Source organism: Tupaia chinensis, unplaced genomic scaffold (assembly GCF_000334495.1).
Source record: "Tupaia chinensis unplaced genomic scaffold, TupChi_1.0 Scaffold000269_1, whole genome shotgun sequence".
NCBI lineage: Eukaryota > Metazoa > Chordata > Mammalia > Scandentia > Tupaiidae > Tupaia > Tupaia belangeri.
In genome coordinates, this window is record NW_006159749.1 from 35,641 (window position 1) to 41,288 (window position 5,648).

At 44.2% G+C, this 5,648-nt stretch overlaps 1 long non-coding RNA gene across 2 annotated transcripts in view; it reads right to left on the reverse strand.

Moving 5' to 3' along the window:
• The window catches only part of LOC102491849 (uncharacterized), a 38,736-nt gene that overhangs the window by 31,665 nt on the left and 1,423 nt on the right, over positions 1-5,648 (reverse strand). The gene's annotated exons all lie outside the window — the stretch shown is intronic.

Genomic DNA, 5,648 nt, shown 5'->3' on the forward strand with positions numbered 1-5,648 from the left:
CCCAAAAGTTTCGAAAGGACTGGCCTTTTCCTTTTATCTAGATGTTGGGTTCTGGCTGATGTCAGCCTTGCTAAGCAAGTTTTGTGACAGGTAAACACAAGTATCTGCAGAACTTGTTTCTCCTGATGTGACTGTGCGATGGAGGGGAAGGTGGCAAGCAGGAGGCAAAGTCCCTCACCTACCAATGCCATGTCTTCTCTGTGCGTGACCGTCTGAGGGGTGGCGGATGTGCATGAAACAGAACTGAAGCACTACTCTTACTAACTCACTGCTGGGAGCCAAGGTGGTGGAGAAGAGGCCAGGGAGAGAGGTTCCACAGAAGGCCTGTACATCTTGGAACCTGCGGCAACTGCTCATGCTTGCCTAGCACCAGGACCTGAGATGGAGCCTGGCTACCATGTCATCACGGCCCTCAAACCGAGGCCGGGGGTGGTCATCTGGGCTCCCCATCTCTGGGGATGTATCCGGACAAGACAGAAGCTGCCTTGAGTCTATGTGGCCCTTCCCCTGTCAAACAAGGCTAACAGCCACGCCCTCCGCAGGGGCACTGGCAGGGAACTGGCCACTCTCGAGTGATGGCCTGGCAGGGCCCTTGCTTATTTAAGCTGTTGCTTTTTTTAATTTTTTTTAAGGTATTACATATGGTATGTGTGCCCCCTTAAGGGAAACAGAGAGAGGGAAAGTGAGAAGTTATCCCTGGGGGGATGGCCACGATGCAATCCCCTCTCCATTCTTCTCCCAGGAGTTTGGGCACACACTCACACTTAACGTGTGATTCTTCAAGCAGCCAGGTATGGGACTCAAACTGAGGTCGGTCATGTGGGAGTCCAATGCCTTAAACGTCATGCTACCTGTTGATCCATTATTTAAGCTTCTTAAAAGATGTCACAGAACTGTTATTGGATTGTTGGAAAAGTCACAAAGTATTTTTCTGGGTTTTTTTTAATGCAAAAATGCATGACTTTTCTGACAACCCAACACATATAGCTGCTGTTAAGTGAGAAGACGATGCTAAAAATAGAAACGACTTATTGGTTCTTGCTCAGTGGCCCCAAAAGTTTCGAAAGGACTGGCCTTTTCCTTTTATCTAGATGTTGGGTTCTGGCTGATGTCAGCCTTGCTAAGCAAGTTTTGTGACAGGTAAACACAAGTATCTGCAGAACTTGTTTCTCCTGATGTGACTGTGCGATGGAGGGGAAGGTGGCAAGCAGGAGGCAAAGTTCCTCACCTACCAATGCCATGTCTTCTCTGTGCGTGACCATCTGAGGGGTGGCGGATGTGCATGGAGCCTGGCTACCATGTCATCACGGCCCTCAAACCGAGGCCGGGGGTGGTCATCTGGGCTCCCCATCTCTGGGGATGTATCCGGACAAGACAGAAGCTGCCTTGAGTCTATGTGGGCCTTCACCTGTCAAACAAGGCTAACAGCCACACCCTCCTCAAAGGGCAGGCGGGAGGACCACACATGCTATTACTGACCATCACCCACAATACTACTCAGCGTGAAACAAGCAACATGTTACATAAGAGTTTGCTCAATGAAACCAGTATTCATAGAATAAAAGGGAAAACCCAGCTACAACTTAAGTTATCTCCTAGTTCAGTTGTCTGAATTTCAAATAAAGACTATCTTCTTTTTTTTTAGATTTTTGCTATAGGGTACATGCACTCACCAGAGAGACAGAGAGAGAGAGAGAGAGTCAGAAAGCGAAAAATCACCCACCAGTAGGGATGGCCATGCCACAATCCCTTTTGCAATCCCCTCCCAGGATTTTGGGCTTGCACGCACATGCACTTGGTATGAGTTTTAAGACGCCAGGTCAAGGACTTGAACTGTGGTCGACTATGTGGGAGTCCAGTCACACAATCTTTACGCCATCTGCTGGTCCCAAGACTATCTTCTATTAAAAGTCACCTGTTCACCTTCTTACGAGGAGGATAGATTATGACCTTGGTTGTTTCCCGAGGCAAGATCATGAAATAGTCAACTTTAGGACAGTTAAGAAACAATTAACTAACCACATGTTCTTTTAACAGTTTCATATTGCTGTAAATATCTTGTTCTTGAAAAAAGGAAAAAAGTTCTTAGACACATGGCTGACGTTTCTTCAAAGCACAAATAAGAGCACCTTTGTACTCCTTAGAACATAAATACAGATGGCATACTGGTTAAGGTACTGGGCTCCCACATGGCCGACTGTGGTTTGAGTCCTGGAGGTTTGCTTTTTCACTTTCCCCCTCTCCAATGAACGCAAATTCCCTATAGCAAATTAAAGTCAACCAATCAATCAATAAAATTAATTATTCTTTAAAAAAAAAAAAGGACACAGTGCAGTGCTGAGTATCTTCACAATATCTCACACACAGGATCCTATATGATTTTACCAAAACGTCCTAAGCTGTGCAAGCAAGGGCTGTTCCCAGAATATACCAAGAAAACTTAAGATCCCATTGCTAGTAGGAAAAAGTGACAGGTACAGGAATTTAATGAATACATTTTCTTCCTGTTAAACCATGCAGTCATAGATCTACGTGACTGCTCTCAAACAAAGAAAGAAAATACTTTATTTTAAAACCCACACAGTCAAGGAGTGCTTACTATTGGCTTTAGAACACAAAAAAGCCTGTCACCTCTCACCATGAAGCCCTGCCCATAGCCATCTTCTGATCTACTTAGTTTAAGAACAAACAGCCAACATGTATTACACAGAGATACCTGAGCAACGAGGGTAAATCACACGTAGGTAAGATTGGAATATAAAAAGAGGAACTGGAGCCAGCAAAAGGCGTGACAGTTAAGGTGCTGAACTTCCACAAAGTCAACCATGGTTCGAGTTCCCGGATCTGGCAGTTTGAGAATCACACTGAGTACATGTACGTGTATGCTCTAAACTGAGAGGAGAACAGAAAAGGGGTTACAGCATGGCCCTCCCACCCGAGGGGTGATTTTTTGTTTTCTCTTTCTTGCTCCCATTCTCTGTCTCTAGCAAGCACAGATGTCCAATGGCAAAAAACAATAACCGAAAACAAAAAAAAGAGGAAAGGAAGAAACAAACAAAAGGTTCAACCATAGACATTATCATAAATGCACTATGATTCCACAACCTTAATGGGAAGGAGGGCTTCACGACCTGGTAAAACCACCTGCTCCAAACCAAAGTATACTCAAGAAGGCAGGAAGCAATATTAGACCCTATAGTCCTGAAGAGACTAGTCTAAGAACTTGCTCGCTTCTCCTTCCAGGTCTCTAGGAGGCGGGAGCACACTCGGTCTAATGGCTAGATGTACTGGAATCAACTGCTGCTCCATTTTCTTTTTCTGTATTAATCCTCTAACTACTACTGGGAACCAGCAGTTGGCGTAATGGCTATGTTGCTGGACTCCCACATAGTCGACTGCAGTTGGCATCCCAGACCCAGTGGCTTAAAACTCATGCCGGGCGCGTGTGCGTGTGTGCCCAAGATCCCGAGATGAGAATGGAGGAGAAGGGATTGGTGGTGACCATCCCCGCTGGGGGGGTGATTTCTCGCTTTCTGTCTCTATGTCTCTCTCTGTCTGTCTGGCAAGTGCACGTGCCCTATGGTGAAAACCTCTCCAAAAAAAAAAAAAACATCTAACTACTATATGCTATATAAAATAATAAAAACAAGAACATGTCTTAAAAAGGAAATTCACAATAAGTGACGTGAAAAGTTGAGAATGAACTAAAACAGACAATGGGGTTTGAAAATACTGAGAGATGCTTGTAGGTGATACTCTCAGAGAGGAAACAAGAAAACAATTAAAAGCAACCTTGTGGCAGACCACGCAAAAGATCCTAAGCTTGGAACTAAATAACTAGTAAGAGAAAAGGGAGTCCTCATGCCTATTTTATTGCTCAACACAAAGGCCAAGAGTACTCATGGTAGTTAGAATAATTAAACCACACAGATAATTTATAGATTTAAAATTTAGTCTTAGAGGCCTTAAGTGGCTTCTTCAGTTTTATCTATGCTAATATTTCAAGGTAACTTAACATAACCACAATAATTGATATGATTACTTCCAGAATAAGGAAAAAACAGAAACAAATCTACTTGGAAAACCAAAAATGTACCAATATGGGCAATAAATAAGAAAAGAAATGACAAGTGAACACAAGCGTTGAGAGGAAGGAAATGAGTTTACACACAATGCATTCTATTCAGCACAGGCTGGGTGCCTGGTGGAAATCAGGCCATTGCAGACTAACCAGCAACCTCCCTCCAGATGCTGAGGAATGCATGACCCTTACCTACCGTTTTAGGCTGAGCATGACCCAGTGACCAATAAAGTAGCTTACAGAGGACTGACACACAATGTATTCCCTGTACTGCCTCCAGTGGCCTATTTAGACATCTGACAGGCCCAATCCCATTTAAATTTAAAACATGCTCTCTGGGCCAGCTTCTGGTGGTTGAGGTAGCTGAATCCCACATGGCCAACTGTGAGTTTTTTGAGTCCTGGACCCACGGCAGGTACATGTGCCCCAAAAATTCCCAAAGGAGGGAGAAACAGAGAAGGGACTGAGGTGTGACCATTCCCGATAGGAGGTGTTCACTCACTTTCCCTCTGCCTCTCTCTAGCAAACTCTCTCTCTCTCTCTTCAATAGCAAGTGAACCAGTGTACAGAATGCTACAGCTATTGTAAAGTGGAGAGGAAACATGTGTAAGATGACGTTTGGATGTGATGAAAAAATTCCGAAAGAGTTAACAAGAAACTAATGACAGTGACTTGTCTTTTTTTGCTGGTGGTGGGGGGTATGAAATGGCAGCGAGGAGGACAGGGCCAGAGGTTAGAAGTCATAACTGATGCTTTGAGGTCTAGCTCATGTACTCAATCACCCAATCGGGGAAATGATTTAAAAGCCATTAATCAAAAAGACCCTGGTGTGAAAGCACTCAGCTCCAATTATACAGGTGACCTAAATGGAAAGATGACAGAGCTATTTTAACAGGATGTGTCACCACTTTGGGAAGACTGGTCTTGAATATTTGAAACATTATTTCATAATTTGGTTTAGCAATACATCTCTCATCTGTCCAGCCACATTAACTTCCAGGCAGGGGCCTAGGCCAAACATGGAAATAAAATCTATTAGAAAGAAAAGCTTCTGCTTCCTTACTTTCCCTCTCTCTGTGTCCCTCTGAAGGGCCCATGGGCCCTATAGCAAAAATTAATAAAAACAAAAATAGGCTCTTATCAAAGCCACCTCTTGATCCCAGCAAGAGTCACAGAAAGAAAGGCCTTGATCAGATTACAACCAACAGCCTCCTAAAAAAATGTCTTGATAGTTTTCCAGTGCTTGTCAAGGACATAGTTCCCTCCTAACCAAGACCAAGCCAAGAGCTCCCAGCTGCAGGCGACTAGGAGAGTGAGAGATCGAGCTGAGCTTGTGTTTCTGACCCTGCCGCCAAGACTGGCGTGAGGGTGGGTGGGTTCTCATTTTCAGCAACTGGAGAGCTGTGTGACTGTGAGGAAGTCATCTAGCCTCTCCTGGCTTTCTCTTCCTCTTCTGAATAACTGGGATGAAGGAATACAACATTTCTGAGATCTCTTCCAGACATTAACTCTTATCTGTTTCCAATACAAGTAACATAACCACCAAATCAGCTAAGGAATACAGAAA